This window comes from Puma concolor, chromosome A1, assembly GCF_028749965.1.
Source record: "Puma concolor isolate L17-30 chromosome A1, mPumCon1.1.hap2, whole genome shotgun sequence".
Classification (NCBI taxonomy): domain Eukaryota; kingdom Metazoa; phylum Chordata; class Mammalia; order Carnivora; family Felidae; genus Puma; species Puma concolor.
Genome location: NC_141667.1, coordinates 167,673,630 through 167,693,475, shown reverse-complemented (window position 1 = coordinate 167,693,475; position 19,846 = coordinate 167,673,630).

Below are 19,846 nucleotides of genomic sequence, written 5' to 3'. Positions count from 1 at the left end.
TTACTGGTGTTAGAAAATCCAAACAGAGGCTTGTAAGCCTGATCTCTTAAAAGCAAGACAAAGAAAGATGGTGTTTCTGTTGTTTCTCTTTGCCTTTCTTCTTCTTCCCTCCCGCCCCCCCCTCCACAAAATTTCTCTCTCTAGATTCTCCTGTGCAACTTACCAGTTAACAAGGCCCCAAATGTCAAGTTTAAGACTATGTTTTATAGGTTACATTGTGTGAATCTTGGTTATTTGTTATCAAAGCTGGAGTTCATTTAACAGGTATCGCTTTACTGATCTTGGTGTAGTGCTTCCACAGATCTGTACCTTGATCTTTCTAGAGCAGAGGCCTATCCTGTTTCTATCTGTAAGACTAGTAGCTTGCATCCTACTTAGCACAGAGGAACTGTAAAAATTGCAATGGACTAGTTAAATTGCAAGGAAGTCTTTAAGACTAGTGGAATCAAGACTATTACAATAGGGGAGAGAGACTGGCCTCAACTCCACTGAAACAAAAGGTGGGGGAGAGGGGATGAGCTGGTAGAAAAGTCTTGGAGAACATCAGTTGAGGATGGTCACCATGATGGGGCCACCTGTGTTTGCTGATTGGCGTTCATGGAAGTTAGGCTCCGATCCTCCCACGTAGAGTGGGAGATGAGGCACTGTCTTTCCGGTGCCCGCAACACAGGGATGGCTCCCAGGTCCTTGAGAAAGACCTCTCTGGGTGGTAGAAGGTATACATCTCAAAGGGGCAGAGAAAGAATTACAACTACCAAGTTCTCTAAAGGAAATGCTCTAAGAAAAGGGAGGGCGTTGGTAGAGTCAGGAGGAAACCCGGCTAAAATTCAGTCAGGCTGAGGGGATGCTGTTAAGGCCTCCTTAGTCAGAAGCTACTGGTGATCCTAATACTATTCTGTTTTGGTGTTAATGTGGCCATTTTATTACATCAGCTAGTAATGCTCCCCTTAGACTTCTAGAAAATCTTGTGTGTGCGTGTGTGTGCGCACTGGGGGACATCGTATTTCTATTTCTTAGACCAAATATTTCTGGGCATAATTTAAAAAATCGCTGTGCTGGAGAGAGAATTTTAATTATTTGCATTTTCCCTGAGAAGAGATGTGTACCCACTTATCCGCCTCACCGAGCCCAGTGTTGTGGGGGGAGCTGATGCTCACGGCATAGTTGTTGTTGCAGGTGAAGGAGAAAATATGGTTCCCTTGCACAATACCCAGCAAGCAAGCGCAGGTTAGTTTAGAATTTAATTGTCACATCATGGAAAGCACCCGGGTCTGGAGGTAAGCAGTCTGGGTTGGAGTTCTGGTGGTCACTTCATAATTGCACGAACTTGGGCAAGTCCCATAAACTCCCCTAGTCTTTGTTCCGTTACCTGTAAAATGAAGCTAAGACCCATTTCAGAGAGGTTGCCCCATGAGGATTAAATGAGACCCTGCCCTACGGAAGCACCCTGTAAATCTCAGAGCAGGACACAGACAGGGGGTGCTGCTGTTTCTGCACAAGGGTGCATTTGTCTCTCCCAGGACTGCTATGTTGCAGGTAAGTCTGATAAAGGTAGTCGTGGACAGCTGGCCGCGCTGCCTCTCGGCCTTTGGATTTGTAGTAATGAACCCTCATTAGGTTTTTGTATCAACTTGTTCTGCTTTAATATGTTGTTGGTGCCTTTGCTTCTGCTTAATTGTTTTCTTTTCATGACCCTTCGGCTTGATTCAGAGAGGGAGGCGTTTCTTTGTTTATCTAATTCTTTAATTAAGTGGCCCTACAGTGTGGTTCAAGCCAATCCCTCCAGATGCTAAATAAGAGAAGCTAATCACAACTGCAAAGCCCAAGGCAGAAGCTGCTTCAGGAATGAAATCGGTTCTGTTTTTGGTGGGGACGCTACCTACTGGAATCAGCTGGAACGTGAGGCCTGCATCCCAGACGGGCGAAGCATCTGGATGTGTTTCTTAGGATGGGGAGCGTAACGCTTTAGGTTTCAACCCTCTTTTAACCAGTGTCCTGCTTCCATATCCTAGCAATTTCTACTTGAAGGCCACACTTTTCACCAAAATGGGTACTTTATACATTATTTAGGATTTTAGTCTTTTTAAAGTGCTTTTACATTTAACTTCCTTTACCTCCTTCAAATCTGGGTAACTGTCCACATCAATGTGTTCGGATGAAGAAATGGAAAGCGCACCTGGTTTGTCTAAGGTTGATCAGCTGGAAACCCGTGGAGGCCGATTAGAGCTCAGCATTCCCAGAAACCAGCATGTAGGCCTCTCCTACATAGGAGATGTGAACGTAAGAACAGACGGACGCATTTTCTGTTCCCATTCCTTGGGCCTTGGCCCACGAGTGATACTCTCTCATGGCAGAACAAGTGATGTGCTGTCGTAACTCTTAAAAGAAGCCCGAGCCATAGGTCATTTGCTACCTGCTCCTCTCCTTCCGTTGTGTGCATGAATCCCTTACATACGGGGGCATCAGTGTACTCATGGTGTTTGCTGTTGTCAGAAGGGCCCTTGTCAGACACTTATCCGGGCAACCATTTTGCCAATCGCCGGCTACCAAGTTACTAGTCTATGCCCTAGGTGAACGTTGAGGTATATTAAACACAAAATCAACAAGAAGTTGACTGAGACGTAGTACTCACTTTCAAGGGGCATGGGATCAAGAAGTGACATGGGAATATTCTCAGTTGAGAACCTCAGTGCCTTTTGACTGCATTCTGGAAACAACTTTCTGCTACTTCCACCTTCTGTGTGTATGGATACTTTCAAACTCCGATCGGTGACATTCAAAACCTGCTCAATTTGACCTGTGCCCTTCCTTTCAAAAATGATCACATGTCATATGCATTTTCTGCTGGCCACACTGGGCTCCCTGCCATCTCTTGAACATTTCGTTTCCTCAGATTCTCCTCACCTGCAAACTCTTCTTATTTACTTATAAAAGTTCATCATTTTTCTTCCTTGGATTTTTTCCATCAATATGCTCCAGTAGGTCAATACTTCCAGGGCTCAGACCCTCCATAGTAACATGGCAAATCTAGCTCTAACCAGTTTTCACATATATGTTTGTCCCCATTCACACCATTAGAAGAGCCTGGAAAGGGGCTAAGAAGAAGGAAGGCATCTGTCTCTTACTGTCCGACACAGCAACTTGCAACTACATGTGTCAAATGTAATTTCGTATGTTCACTGAATCCCACTGTAATTGTTTTTTCTTTTTGGGCAAATACAAAAACTACATTTTCATTTTCCCTTACAGTAGGTTGAGCCCACGTGATTGGATTCTGGCCAGTGGGATGTGGGGGAAGTGTAAACTACTTCCAGGCTGGGGGGCTATTGACCACTTCCCTTCTCGTTCTTTTTTTTTTTTTTTTTCTCTCAACGTTTTTATTTATTTTTGGGACAGAGACAGAGCATGAACGGGGGAGGGGCAGAGAGAGAGGGAGACACAGAATCGGAAACAGGCTCCAGGCTCCGAGCCATCAGCCCAGAGCCTGACGCGGGGCTCGAACTCACGGACCGCGAGATCGTGACCTGGCTGAGGCCGGACGCTTAACCGACTGCGCCACCCAGGCGCCCCCCTTCTCGTTCTTAAAGACCACGGAAGCCATGTGTGTAAGACGGCGGCAAGAAAAGATGGGAAGAACTCAGATCCCTGTGTCGCCACTGAGAATTACCAAGGAGAGCTGCCCAATCTTAACATGAATGAGAAACACATCTTGCTTTTGTTATGTTATGGAGATATTAAGGCTTCATTATTATGCAGCCTAGATTAAACTATCCTGATGAATAGACCTGTAAGCTCTCTGAGGGCAGGCACAATTTCTGTCTGTTCCAATGCTGTGTCCAAAGCATTTAACCAAATAATTCAAATTATAGTAGGAGCTTAATGAGTATGTGTTGAATAAATTAATAAATTAAATGCGTGTTTGTCAAGTCTCATGATCTCTTAGTGTATCACCTGGGAAGGCCACTCTCAAGACTTCACATTCTGAAAGAAAAAAATACTGGTTCATGGGAAAGCCTCTGCTTTATGGAAAAATTATTGAGGCCTATGTGGTCAACATGGGGCAAGTTGTTTTCTTTTATGGAAGACTCTACTTCTGAGGATTCTAGTAAATGGTTTTCCAACATCCTGCTGATGCCCTTTATGATTAGAATCAAGAGAATTCTGGTTTGAGAGGGATATGGTTAAGGTTGGAATCAGATCTTCAAATGAGGCTACTGATGAAGTTTTGGGGGTGATGGAGGGGTGGTCTGGAGCCAATAACCAGAAAAGAATTCTTGAAGACATCCTTGGTGCAAAAAAGGTGATTTTATTAAAGCACAGAGACAGGACCCAAGGGCAGGAAGAGCTGCACTGGGGTCCTGATGGGTAACTCATTATATGCCCTCAGGTTGGGAGGGGGTCAGGGATAGAGTAAGTCTCTAAGATATTTTGGAAGCAAGGTTTCCAGAACCTTGAGGGGCTAGCTGTTGCCAGGGAAATGCCACTTATTACCGTTTAATAAAACCTCAGTCATGAGACCCTTTAGATGTATTTTGGGGGCCGTAAGTTTGGAATATGATTGTCAGCATATATCTTGGGGCAGTTGAGATAAAGGAAGTTGACTTGCAGGATCCTCAAGGTTGGGACAATGTCAAGCCAAGGTTCTCTTTTGCCCCCAGCAAAGTGTCATCATCAGGGCAGCCGAGGTTCTAGAGGGAGGTCACTCTGCCGGTTTCAAGGACTTATCAATGGGCTGTAGGCAGGAAGGGAATTTGATTTTCCATTTGCCTTAGTTTCCCACATCAATATGGCAAGCACTTGAACCCCTTTCCTTTTTCTCTTGGGTGGGTGGGAGTGTCCAAGAAATATTACACAGATCCTACCTCGTGTGTGTGTGCGTGTGTGTGTGCACGTATGCGTGCGTGCCAGCCTGTATTTTGCCCTCAGCTTGCCCCAAGTTCCCTTATCACCAGCAGAAATTAAAGCATAATTTTTTTCAATTCGGATTTACTGACTAAAAACTTTATAAGGATAACAAATTGCTAATAAGAAATAAAGCCACGAGAAAATCTTAGCAATCATGGCGGCACAAGGAAGTTAACATGTGTTGTGTGCTTCCCAGTTGTCAAGCACTGTTTCAGGTCCTTCATGACTCCTGATTTCCTTTAATGCCCACAAAGCATGGTGAGGAAGATGTTAGTACCCAAATTTTATGGGAACATGGGGCTGTTGATACTCTGTGCCCTATGCAAGGTCACACAGCTGGTAAACTGCAGAATTGAATTTGAACTTGGATCTACCTGGCTTAAAACCCACTCATGTTCTTTCTTTCTTTCTTTCTTTCTTTTTTTTCCACAAGAGAAAAGCAAGTTTATTAATATGTGCATGGTGCCTAAATGAGGGAGAGCTCAGCAGTGAGTAATTGGAAGAGATTGTTAGAACTTAAGCTTATATAGCATCTTAACAAAAGACAATAATTTTGTAGAGAAGTGGTGAGACAAAGGAAAAGGACACTGAGCTTCTGGAGGCACTCCTTCAAATCCTGTGAAATAAAGATTAACTAGCAGTCTGCCTCGATGCCAGGACTTTGGCTCAGGCTGAGTCGCACAAGACTTGGGGTATCCCACCACTTAATAAAGGGTCCTCTGGGGCTTCTCTGTCCTGTCGTCTGTGACAGGTCTGGTAATCTTCCCTCCCTCTGCATCCCTGTGCTTGTTCACTCTTAGACGTTCAGATATGGCCTTGAGTTGTGGGTCTCGTGCTGACCTCTTGGGCCAGATGACAGATTTAGTGTCTGCTTTTGGACTGTCCCTACTCAACCTCTGACATGGGGGTGTGCTCACTGGAAACTCCATTTTGGATAATTGTCATTCTTGGTTTGGTTCTGGACCCTGGGGTGTGGATCGACTTGGCTGGCAACTTTCTGGGGCCAATTCTATTCCCCATGACACGATCAGACAACAGCTAATTAATTAATCTACTAATTAAACAAATCATGTATTATCCTGCATGTTGGAAGAAAAAGGATAAGAAGACACAATTGCTAATGTTAGAACTTAGAGTCTAGTGAAATGCCTGAAAACCCATTACACTTCAAGAATTTTCACAGGCATTATCTGATATGATATACAACCCTCTGAGGGAGCCTTTTTATATGAGAAAATTGAAGCACAGATTGGTTTTACTGACTTTCTCCCCATAACTTAGCAATTAAATGGGAGAACAGATATTTGAACCCAGGCCCTCTTGTTGCAAACATCTTGCTTTCTCCAAAATATCACATTCTCTGCAGAAAGCAGTTTCCCACAATATCTGAAATATTCATCCGTCTCTTGCTGTTGTCTGCAATATTGGGGAGCAGACACATTTGTTTACAATGATAAGGCTAAAAAGGATTAATTTGGCCAAATCCAAGTGTTACCTTGGTAAAGGGTCCATGATGTATGAAGTTTCCGGGAAAACCTGGTATGTCCGACAGTAATGCTGTACAGCTTTTCAACGATGGGATGTGTTGTTTCTGTGGATTTTTATTTTCAGAGACCTCAGAGGAAGAGGGTGGGATTTTGAGGCTGCTGCCATGATTATGATCTTTGTTACAGGAATGTTAATGTTGCAGGTATTTTTGTTTTCACTCAGCAAGATAAAAGGGGAGGTGATTGACTTTTATTAAGGTTAACATGCAGCCTGGCTTCTGTCTTTGAATTTATCGCCTTTATACTTTTCTCTTTCCTTTTCCTCCCCCATCTCAACATCTGCTGCCCCTCCTCATATATGAAGTTATTTGTTAGTATTGGCAAGTGTTGTTGTTTTTTTTTTTTTTTAACTAATTCTGCCTGTGTTTTGACGGAGAGACAGAGTCTGTGTTACTGATGGACGGTGTGGGATGTTTGCGTTGTCACCAGCGACATTTCTAGACCACAAAACAAGCAGAGAAACAGAAAGCTCCCTGCCCAAACAAACAACCCCAAACAAACCTGATTTATAAAAAATGCCTGGTCTTTTAGCTACCTGTAGCCTAATGTTAATTACAGAATGATCTGGGGACACTAAGGTGTTAGTTCTATTCCAGCTTTATTGCTTTTGATTAGAAATTAATCATTCTTTTCATTGGCTAAAGGCTTTTTGTTTAATGTTACTTATTTTTGAGAGAGCTGGCGTGCTCAAGTGCAGGTGGAGGGGGAGGGGACGGGGAGGGAAGGGGAGGTGGAGGGGAGGCACAGAGGATCCAAAGAGGGTACAGAGGATCCAAAGAGGGTACAGAGGATCCAAGTGGGCTCTGTGCTGAGAGCAGTGAGCCTGAAGCGGGGCTCGCAGTCCGGAACCACAAGATCATGATCTGAGCTGAAGTCAGATGCTCAACCGACTGAACCACCCAGGTGTCCCATTGGATAAAGGCTTTTTAAAAGCTGCAGTGGGTTGGCAAAATGCTTTAGTTCCCATATTAACCAGTGCAGAAGATTGTTTAACCAGCACCCCAGTTAGAAGAGACTTAGGCCGCTGTCCTCAAATATGAAACATTTCCAGCGAATCTAATTGTTGGGTTCATATCCTCCCTTTGTATTTCCGTGGAAGAATCTTTTATTCATTTAAATCCAGCTAGGTGGTGCTTAAGCTTCCTGGTGCATCAAGTGGAGCTTATGAAAAGCGTGGATTGCCAGACATTTTAATTCAGCAGAGCGGGGTAGGCTCCAGGCATCAGCACTGGGTGATTCTAATGCCCACCGTACTCCCACCACATTCAGAGAAACCTCTTCCCAGGACAGTGGTTCTCAGACTTAAGCAGGTATCAAGATCACTAGGGACCTTTTAAACATAAATTGCTAGTTCCGCCCTCGAAGTTCCCAAGGTCTCTGATTCAGTAGGTCTGGGGCTGGGCCCGATAGTTTGCCTTGTCTCACTAGTTCCCAGGTGATGATGCCGTCCTTCCGGGGACCCCACTTTGACCACTGCTGCTCCTGAGTATTCCAGTGATGGTCGTCGGTTGGTCAGCAGATGGTCAGACTTTGACAAATACCACCGATTCTGAGGAGTATGAGGACCTCATGCCTCACTCCATAGATTGTTGAAGGATAACTCCTTTTGGACATAGACTCCCTTTTCAGTAATCAGTCACCATTGTTCATAACAGAACTTCAAATTGGGACCCAATTGAGCAAAATTGCTAATTTTCTAAGTATAGGTTTTAGAGGGTGTGCACAATGTCCAGTGCACAGACTGTGCCTATGTTGACATAGCCTATCTAAAACTGATTTTTAACAAGTTGATTGTGTTGTAAATAATGTGAAAGCACTGTGAACAGGAGGCACAGTTCATGGCTTTACTCGGCTTTTTCCAGGGCTGCCTCAAAGTACTAATTTGAGTTAATGTGAAGAGCCATTGTCAGTGGGTTGAAAATAAAGCTATTTACATTGGTAGAGTCCCTAAACAATATTAGCCAATTATTGCCTATTAGCCATTATATTAATTGATTAATTATCCTTTATCAGTGATTTCCTCTCTGCAAGGATCTCTGCTGGCTTTCTCACTACTTTATGTATCAGCTAGCCTCATACTGACCCGAGTTATTTGGTTTAAATTTATTCTTACAGATGACCAAGAGAGCTTTTTTTTCCTAATCATCAGACAGAGAGAATCGTGTCTTACTTGAAATGTTAATGCCCGTGAAGTTCTGGTGCTGTTCAATGTGACGTGCGTTTTCTCCCGTGGATATAGGCGAGTGACTTTTAAATAGTAAAATACTTCCTTACGAGATTTAAGTAGAATAATAAAAAATAAAACATCTGCTCCCTGTTTCCACTTTTGATTTTCCCAGCAAGTTTATTGCACAGTGGATGGGAGTTTAGAAGGTTAATAACAGAAAACACAAGTAGTCTGGACAATTTGTAATGTCAGAAGAAGTAGAGGAAGAGAATATTACCAAATAGTACAAAACAGCTTTCTAAGTTAAGATCCAAATGGCTAAAACAAAGAACACGGGCACTTTATTATAAAATCGGCCATCATTTATCCACAATGTTGATGAAGCTGACTAGTTGAGGAGGAGGTTTTTCATCCTTTAGTAATTTTTCCTGCTCTATTTTGTATTTCCAGGAGAAAGGAAGAAGGAAAAAGATACATGTAGTTATGTTAATCTCGGAAAAATCTTTTCAATGAAATTTTAACCTCCGCCGTGTGCCAAATGCAATAAATATCTTGCTTTTGTGTTGGGTATACATATTAAAATTCCAACCTTCTTTTTAATGAGCCCTACATCTAAATTGCAGCCTTTGGATGATCACACTATTATACCAGATTAAAAAAAAAAAGACAGGAAAAAAACACCACCACAAAGAATTGATGGTAATTGCACCTGGTCTGGGTTAGAAAAGGGCAATTATCATTTCTCACTGCTTCTCTTCTTCTTATGTGAAGTTCATCTGGATGACCTTTTGCCATTTTTTGCCCAATGACATAGAGTACCCTGTTCTTGGACGGAAAGCACTCTGGCTAATCTTGCTGCTATCGAAAAATTTCAGCAGATCATGGTCTGCAGTTACAATCAGAGCCCAGTGAATGTGCGAGCAGAATACTGTTTACTCTGTAGTGAAGAGAAGCCTTTGTCTGTCCAATTTGACCCAAGCATAGGTTCAAGTATTTCTTTGCCAAAAAAGTCAAAGTAATGTATATGCTGGTGGAAACTGCATTTCAGCAATGAAAAATGATAAATATCATTAAAAAAATAAAGTCGTTGTGCTTAGGAACCAGCTATGATAAGTAGTGCACGTGATGGCTGGTAAGAGTCGATTTCAAGAGTTTCTCGACTCTGATTCAGGTGCCCCAAACCCTTCCTGCAGGAGAAGCTGGATAAGGACGTGGGCGGGGTCTGAACGAGTTCCTCTTAGAAAAGCATTCAGTTCAGGTTTTAGTTGTTGACTACCTTTCATTGTAGAGATAGACGGCCCGGTTTTGTCAAAAACGAACGATATCGGCTCCTATTATGTAAAATATGGTCATATATGCATATAGCTCAACGCCCTACTTATCTGGGTTATTCTGCCTAAACTTCTATTTTAGCCCAAATTACCTGCTTTGGGAACAAGGATGCTTTTCTCAGGGGGTAATTACCAGTGTAATCGGAGTACCATCTGCTTGCCTTATGTTCTGTAGATGGCTCAAAGGAGATAGTTTCAGGAGAGTCCTGGAAACAGAACATTGCAGGAGGGGGGAAAATGAAGATGACTGAAAAGAAAGTAATAATTAGGAGTTTAAAGACGAAAAGCATATGGTGTCGAGCCTATAACTTAGAAACTAGTGTCCTAGACCCCTGGCCCAGCTAAGATTTCCCCAGGAGTAAGAACTGAGAGAAATCCCAGCTAGAACAGAGAGTGACCAATTAGCCCGAAGGGACTCTCCAGAGGGGCCCGCGGAGAGGAGCAGCAGATTGTATTTATTCATTTGTGACTTAGTGGTGAAGGAGTCACCGCAGGCTAGGTGGGATGGCGGAAGCATGCTTTTCATATTCTAGACACAACTTGACAAGGAAAGCCTGAGTACCCTGGAGAATTCTCACGCAGGCATCATTCATTTATAAACACCCCCGTCCCACCCCAGGCAGGATGTCTTCCGCTAGTCTCTTAGAGCAGAGATGCTGATGTGTAAGTTGCGGTTCCTTCCCTCGGGGACTGCATGATGCTGTGGGGAAGGAGGGACAATAAGATATGTGCCTGTTCAGGCAACCGCCACCCATGGCACATAAATGGCACATTAGGGAGACGAGGTGTCCTGGGGTTTCACAGAGGTGCGAGCTAGTAGTTCCTGTCGGGGTGCCGGGGAAGCTTCACAGAGGATGCGGAATCTGGGCAGGAACTGTGCGGGCCGGAGACGATTTTGCTAAGCAGCGAAGGGCCGCCTAATATGGAGTTAGGAGTCCACACAAAAACTTCAGGGACCTTAAGTAGAGTGGTTCAGGATTTTAATATTAATCTGATGAGACAATAATTATATAAATATTTTTCACGCTTTAAATACATCAGAGATGTGATTCTGCATTCTTGGGCGATTAAGCTGCGTTTGAAAAGATGTGCACAATCAACCTTCAGTGTTTCTAGCTTTAGCATATGTTAATCCCGCAGCTGTGACCCCCAGAAATAGAATTTTCGCAGGAATCGGTTTTTTTTTTCATGTCTTTAATTTTTTAGCTTTTGGCAAACAAAAGGGGAATGGCTTGAATTGCAAAAGCCATTGATGTTGTCAGATTGTCCTCTGTTTAAAGCCAGGTTAGGGTCTTGTTTGGAGAAATCAGAGTTTCTGTTGTCACCGTGACCCCCTTACTCCACATGAGTTGGTCGGTCCCTGTGTCTTCTCAGTGTTGGTGGTTGAATCTATACAATGGGAACACGCGCATCTGTCATATCTCTGCCGTCAGGTAATAAATAACATCTTTCCGTAATTTTTGGAACTGGCAAAAAAGTAACACTGGGATACAAGATATTTTTTCACAAAAGCAAGTTATACAGCTACTTTAAAAAAATTTGTTTTTAATGTTTAATTATTTTTTTTGAGAGAGAGACACACACACACAGAGTGTGAGCAGGGGAGGAGTAGAGAGACAGGGAGACACAGAATCTGAAGCCGGCTCCAGGCCCTGAGCTGTCAGCACAGAACCCGACGCGGGGGTTGAACTCACAAACCGTGAGATCATGACCTGAGCCAAAGTCGGATGCATGACTGACTGAGCCACCCAGGCCCCCTGCCTATAGCCACTTTTTTAAAGGTAAATGGATAGATAGAAATCGCCACCCTAAGTGTAGTAAAACTGCCTTACTTTACAGGATGTTCCTTTTAGTCTATTTTCTTCCCTCCCTCAATTTTCATGGGTTCGTACAAGTCTTAGCTCTTCCCCCTCCCCACACGGGCCTCCTGTCCCTTGTCAGCCTTCAGGTCTGCTGCAGCAGGAGCCTGGGCTCTCCACAGAAGTGACTGGATCAACTGAGGTGTGAATTATGTTTAATTAGAACCTGTCACTTAGAAGTAAGTGAAAGGGCATTTAACCTCTGTTCATTCCACCTCAGCTCCTCCGAGCCTCCCAGGGCTCCATTCTGAAGGGCGTGCCTGCTGCTCTTGGCCAGAATGGGCCATCAGTGGTCCTTTAGTGTCCGTGAACTGTCAAAGGGCACACTCACGTTGCAGAATCAATGCCACAAAATAGTCTTTAATCCCTGTCCATCCTCTTGTGACAAAAACATCCAAGGTGTGTGTAAGAGACCAGGCAGGTGAGCTTCCTTGCCCTCCCTCCTTCACAGGGCTCCTTCTTCTCCTGGACACCTGACTGTCCTGCAGAATGGGTGGGTACATATCCTTGTCATCCTCACCGTGGTGGTGACTGAGGACGACTGTCAGGAGATCTCCCAACTTTTCGGAACTCTCAACTCCAATCTTGCATTTCCGGCTGATGGTAGCCATCTTCATTTGGTCATCCCTCTGACACTGCAGATTATGTCTAGGCCCAGCCATCCAGGACTTCAGTGGGACAGGTCGATGAAGTTGGTGATTCTGTCAGGAGAATCCTGGTGAGAGGTTGCTGGGGTTGAGCTGAGAGGGTCCATGACTCACGAGTAGTCTGAGGTCAGTGGATGGCCAGTATGGAGGGTGTGAGCCTTGGAGAGATGGCTAAGCCAACTAAGTCAACCATCAGCCGGAAAGACTAGTTGCTGGGGAAGTCAGAAAGAAGCAGATGAGGTGGAAACCATGTCGAGGTGCTCATAGGGCAAAAATCACTCTAGAATTAATGTGAGTTATATTTATCCAGATCAGGTATCTTCTGTAGATGACTTGGCATGCCTTTCTGGGTTGGGGGAAGGCACCTAAAATTTGCAGGAATACTACACAAATTTGTGCTTATGGAAACGAACTTATTATCTTCTTCTTTCCTTTTATCTTGTTGCCTATGAATGGCACCACGATTCTCCCTGCTTCTCCCTCAGATCCAATAGATTGTTAAGTCCTCTTATCTCTGTCTCTGAGGTCTCTGTCACACCCTTTGGCTTTTTCCTTCCCCTCTTGTGCAGTCCATTGCCATAGCCCCCTAACCAGTCTTGTCTCCAGCTGTGTTCCACTCTGCTTTTTACACGCAGCTGGCAATCTTCCCGAACCAACCTTTGATTATTTACTCACATGCTCCAAACCTTTCAGAGATTTTCCATCCCCTTTAGAATAAAGAGCAATTTCTCAGCTGGCGTGCTAGGCTGTCTTTGATCTAGTTTCAATATGTTCTAACAAATGTGTTTCTCATCACTCCCCTTCTTCGTGAGCCATCGCTGCAGGCAAGTGAAGGGGGGTAATTCTCTCCATGGCCATACCTCCCATTTTCCTACCTTTGTTGGTTTGCTTCCCTCTGCCATGACATTCTCCTTTCAGTCTGCCTCTACCACTTTCAAATGGTCCAATCCTACCCACTCTGCCCCTGTTCCAGCGCCATGTTCTCTGTGAAATCATCCACCATTGAAATAGGGAAGATGGAATTAATCCTTACCTCCTCTGAACTCCACGGAATTTTATTTATACTTAGTTTATGCTTTTGTTGTGGATACATTTTATAATCCCTTGTAGGACTGAAATATCGTTAAGGTTAAGACTATAGTCCATTCAGTGTCGTAGCCGCTTATCTCTTGACGCAGTACTTTGACAACAGATGATGTACAAGAATATTATTTGATTGAATTAATAAATGATCGACACAAAGTATCCATTCCTACAAATATGGGTGCTAGAAACTTGGCTACTCATACTGCTATGGACAGAAGTTTTCTGTGAGTGTAACTTGGACTGGGTGGGTCCCAGGATTACGGAAGATGCAAAGAAACAAAGCTACAGGGTGTTCGAGTTAGATTTACAAGGAGCTCAAGGGGAAGCTAAACTTGTACTTCTAAATAGTTTGATTGGAGAGGAAGTTATTTACTAAAATGCCTTCTGAACAGGTAAATGACAGCATGGTGATTCACAGAGAAGATTAATGCAAGCCATAGAGTGTATTGTTTTGGAAACGTTATTTCAGAGGATTGGGTCAGCAGACATACGTTCTGCCTGCAATTCCAAAAGACTGCCCATTTGGCCATTACTATTTCCTTTCATTTTTGCTTACCCACTTATCCAGTTCACCAAGAGAGTGGTCTTCTCTGATTGTTAAACAAAGATACTGAAATTTGCTTGGGAAGAAAAAAAAAGCATTCTTTTAGTAGACTTTGTAATTCACTGTGATCTCACTGCATACAAGTCTGTTTCCTTTTCTTATTGACACTATCAGAAGGTAGACGGCCTAATGATTCTGGAGAGGAGCAAGCAACATGATATGGGTCCTACCATATCCTTTCTCTGATTGGGAGTTTAGGAGAAAGGGAAAAAGCAAATTCTAGATGAAAACTAGGTCATTTTAATTGATGAATCAAACAATATTTCACTTAAGTGGTAAGGCAAATGATTCCTCCAATCTTATCATATAGATGCAAAGGAAAAGGACGTCACAGATGATGCCCAAATGGGATGCTTTGAGAAGCTGTGTTAACTCAAGTAGCACAAGTGTAATAGAAATGTGTGCAAGTTCAAGGGCATTCTTGAATGCCTGGATAGAAAGACTCTAACTTCGAAAATGGACTAAGTTATGGACAGTTAAACAAGGCTCGTTGTGGTAAAGGAAGTCGCTCTTGGTGCTTTCTTTCATGGAACCACTCCAAGGTGGATAGACCAGCTGAAGATACTACTGGCTTTCCACTAATGAGTCAAGTGGCTGAGTTTGTAAGACACAGAGGGCAGGACACCTGGGTGGTTGAGTTGGCTAAGCATCCGACTCGTGATTTCAGTTCAGGTCATGATCCCAGGGTTGTAAGATCCAACCTCGAGTTGGGTTCCACACTGTGTGTGGAGCCTGTTTGGGACTTTCTCTCTCTCTCTCTCCTTATCTCTCTCTGTCTCCCTCTACCTACCCCTCATTTGCATTCACATGCTCTCTCTTTCTATCTTTCAAAAATAAATAAATAAATAAATAGACACACAGGGAAATACTGGAGAAGAGACACTTCTACCCCAGAGATGGGTGGTCCATGCTGAGTTGGGGATGGGAAACAGCATGGTCAGGCTTAATTAAAGATAGTAGTAATCTAGTGGGGAAGAGCTGGAGGAGGTAGGAAGGAGATGTCTATACTGGGTTTCGTCCTCCTGAATGCTCCATGGGATGGGTTAGTCACATGAGGGATGGAATGACTCCCCGACTTGTATGTCATCTTCTAGCATTTGATTGAAGCCTTCAGTTGAATGACTACTTAAGCTTCTGGCATCCTTCAGTGTGTGTGGTCAATAAGGGAAAGACAGAAGAGGTGGTATTTGGAAAGGGGTAGCCCAGCTGAAGGCAGAAAAGAGGACCCAGTCACTTGAGGAGAATAGAAGTTTCCTCTCTAGGCAAACGTTATCCTCTGGTTGATAAGTCTGTTTACAATGCCAGCTGGAGCATTAGCTAACTTAACATGGGTGACATCATGAACAGAGTCGAGCACACCCCAAGTTATTTGCTAAAATGCCTTCTGAACAGGTAAGTGACAGCCTGGTGCTTTCTGCCTTGGGCGTGACTTGGGTCATGAGGCCTTTGCTCATGTTCAGTAGCTCAATCACAGGTGTGTACAGGCTCAGAAGATGTTTCTGTTTTATGAATTGGGGGCCAGCATAAAGGTATAACGAAGGACAGTCCTATCACATCACCTTTATTGAACGACTGGGTTGTCCTCACAAGCATGTCTGTGTGCATGTGTGTGTGAGTGTGTGAGTTTAAGTGTGTATGAGTGTATGTGTGTGTATGTGAAGGTGTGTATATTGTGTGAGTGCAGGTGTGTGTGAGTGTGCGTACTTGGGGGTTTCGGTGCTTGTTTTTATGCTTGTACAGGAGTGGAAATCTCAAAGGGAGTCATTCATTTTATGATTGTCCTTTATTGGAGGAAGGGAAGGGTATATAGAGGATTCCATCTTAATAAAACTTTCTAGTTATCCGCTAATGAATTATTTCTGTTGGTGCAGATTATTTTTTCCTATAATCTGAGCTCCTGCATGAATTACTACACCGTCCTTATAAATGGGATGAGGGACAGTAATAATGATATTAATAGTGTTTCCCCTGTGGATGATTTTAAAAGTGATATTGCGTTCAGTAAAAATTGGAGCTATTTCTCTTAATCAAAGTTTGGTTTAAGTTGTAAATATTGCAAACTATTTAGAGAGTTAAAAATAAATTATTTCAAAGGCAAAGCACTGCTGAGTTTTAGAAGTATAATATTGGAGTTTGGCTAGCTCACCTCTGCTGAATACATTCCACTGTGGCATTACACATCATTTCCATATATCTTCATTTTATGATCTTCATTTTGAGTGTTTTGATGGTTCAGAGGTGTGGTAATAGATATGAATTTTATTTTGACATGTGGAAGAAGGCATTTCGATGCGGGTGTGTGTGTGCACTGTGAAATGATTAGAAATTATTATGGGGTAGAAAATTTGTGATTGAGTTTGAATGATTGAATCTATTTTAAAATGTGCAGAGCTGTTAGCTTTCAAAATAATTTGTGCAGTCAAAAGAAATCAAAATTCATTTCAGTTATTCATATTTTATTTTTGAAATAAGCCAGAGTTATTTTATTATTTTTTTTAAAGGAACGGCTTAACCACAACACTGATTTTCCCAAGGAGGAAGGAATCATCTAGAAATCATGGTGATATAGTGCTTTCTCTAAGATAAAATGATGGGGTAGTAGATGGAGACTCTGGTTGTGTTTTCATTAATTACCTGCTTCTTCTAATTTTAGCTAGTATTTGTAAATAGCTTGTGTTAACAAATGGCTAAGAGCTTTGGAGTCATGAAGAAAAAAGCAACAGGAGCTAGAGGGTAAAGTGAGTAAGGGTCTGACTGATATTAAAGGTCTAGGGACTGGGGGAAGAGAAATGGCATTTGAAATGAAAAAATACAAATTTGAAAAGGTCATTTTAATTTGTTTCTTTCCTATTGCTCCTGAGTTTTCCTTTCATTTATTACGTTCCTATTTACTTATGTGTTCTTTCATATAACAATCATACGATAGAACCACAAGAGTCCTCTATAAAACCCTACACGGAGGGCTGGATGAGTGTTTGGGGAAAGAAGAAACACTTCATCCATTTAGATCTATTTATTTAGGATATGCCCATTTGTTTTCTTGTTTGTGGATAGTATTCTAGTTTTTCAGTGACCAACATTCAAGTTGCAGAGCCAGTGAAACCAGGAATTTTGACTATTGTTTCAGGAGTGTGGAAAATAACATGAAATTGGCAGAGACACAGGAAGAGAAAATGTCTGTAGCCTTGAGGAAGTGACACATGAATCAATGTATTTATTTATTCATACCTTCATCGACCAACTTAAGAACAAGTGAAGCAATAACATTGAAGTCTGGCTCACCCAAGACGTCTCACTCCCTGTGTGCTTTCTGTAGAAGATGTCCCAGAGCAGTAGAGGGTAACACTGAGAAATGCCTCCTTTTCTACTGGCCACTGGTATGAATGCACAGCTGAGTGTCTCAAGCCATCTTTCTACCTTCCGAGGATCTCCCAGGAGTGTCTTCCTGCAGAAATTTTTTTCTAGATGTCTTGAGGTCATAAAACAGACACTTTTGTGGTCATGAAAAAAAATTTTTTAATGTTTATTTATTTTGAGGGAGAGTGAGAGCAGGGGGGAAGTCAGAGAGAGAGAGAGAGAGAGAGAGAGAGAGGGGAGAGGGGAGAGAGAGAATCCCAAGCAGGCTCTGCGCTGACAGCATGGAGCCTGATGTGGGGCTTGAACTCATGAACAGTGAGATCATGACCTGAGCCTAAATTAAGAGTTGGATGCTTAACCGACTGAGCCACCCAGGCACCCAGGTTGTGAAGATTTTTGATGGCCATTTTGGTAATTTGAAATAGGCTTTTTCCACTTTTTTCCTAAAGCTCAGAATGTCTACCACTAAAGGTAGGTTTCTTCTTTATGATTATTGCACATCAATGGGTATTCTTTTGAGCTTTTTTTTACCTTAGATATGTTTATACATATTATTTATTTATTACCCATGGTATTAGATGGCTTTGCAGTAGATTACAAGAGAAATACACAATACCATCATTAGAACAAAGATATTTAATAGTATAACAAAAGCAGCAATAATAGCTCTACTAATTTAGCTTTAAAAAAATTTGTAGGTACTTTCCATGTATTAACTCACTAAATCTTTGCAACAACACTTGGTACAATAACACTTTATGCACTATTCATATTTTTATTTTATTTATAAAGAAACCCAGATTTAGAGAGGCTACTTACTGTGCTCAAAGTCTGTAATGAAGACAGGTAAAAAAAAATGGTGTTTACTGAGTAATTACTCTATGTCGGGCACTGGACAATGCTTCCCTCAAGGAATAGTGTCTTTGCACCAAATGTAAAGGTCCTAGGAAAGTTAACCACCATTAAGGACAAAATTTTGGCACTAAGTTATCTGGAAAGCAAGACAAAAGCAAAGGAAAACATGATGTTGTATCGCTGTCATTGTTTTATTGAAAAAGGCAGGCTTTTTGCAAGGACATAATATCTCATTATTTCTCCGAGCCTGCCTTGTTTATAAGTTGCGTGTATAATAAGTATTAAATGAGATTCATGAGCTTCCCCAAATGCTAATTAAACTAAAGTATTAATTGAATAATTGGCCCAGAGTTGGGCTTCTTGGAGATCCAGAACTTGGATTGCCGAGATTACTTCTGGCCAGATTGGCTAACACAGCCCTTGGGAAACCAACTTTTCATCTGAACCATGACATGAATGGGAGGGCTGAGAATCTGAGGTTAAAGCCTTTGAAGCTTATCCAAAGCACAGGTATCTGAGGTGTTGTTTGTAAGGACACTCTGTACAAGCAAAGCAATGGCACCAAAGGCTTCTCGAAACCTATGTGTTTTCTTGCGTTAGATGTCCCAAAGCAATGGGGAGACTCACTGTCTCAGGTCATCATTTCACATTTTGTGTATGTGTGTAGATAGCAGGGAAGTTTGTAGCTTTCTCTGTAGATGCTTATGAAGGTTACTGAAGAGGGGCGCCTGGGTGGCTCAGTCAGTTGAGCCTCTGACTTCGGCTCAGGTCATGATCTCATGGTTCATGAGCTCAAGCCCCTTGTAGGGCTCTTTGCTGACAGCTCAGAGTCTGGAGACTGCTTTGGATTCGGTGTCTCCCTTTCTCTCGGACCCTTCCTCCGTTCATGCTCTGTCTGTCTCTGTCTCAAAAATAAATAAACGTTAAAAAAATTAAAAAAAAAAAGGTTACTGAAGAATTTCTTTCCTGTAATGGAGGTTCCCTCTCCCTCTATATGAAATTGGCGTAAACTCTTCTTAGGGAATCATCTGGGACGTGGGAAAATTCTTGAGTCCACGTTTTGTGGATCCCTTGATAATTCTGCATCCTAAGTTCTAGAAAATAGGCCTGGAAGCTTCTGAGGGCAGGCATGGTGAACTACAAAATTTCTCTCCATTTACAGATGACTAAATCAGTTGAGCGATATGGAGAGATTGTAAAAACTATCTCCAGATGTATCAGTAAATTTATGTTGACCGTACTCAGGGGTATGTAAATAATCTACTTTCATGACATCACCCACGCTAGTTCCCCTTGTCTTAAAATCAAACCAGTGAACACTAGGGGACACCCATGAAGACAAATCAGGAGGAAGAAGACCTGGAAGACTCATGTGACCCTTGCCTTCTTACTGATTTCTCTTCAGAAGTGGCCCAGGCTGTCAACTCCTATCGGTGGAGTGAGACCGTAAGATACATTTTTGAGAAGATGCTGATCTTTTGATGCTTT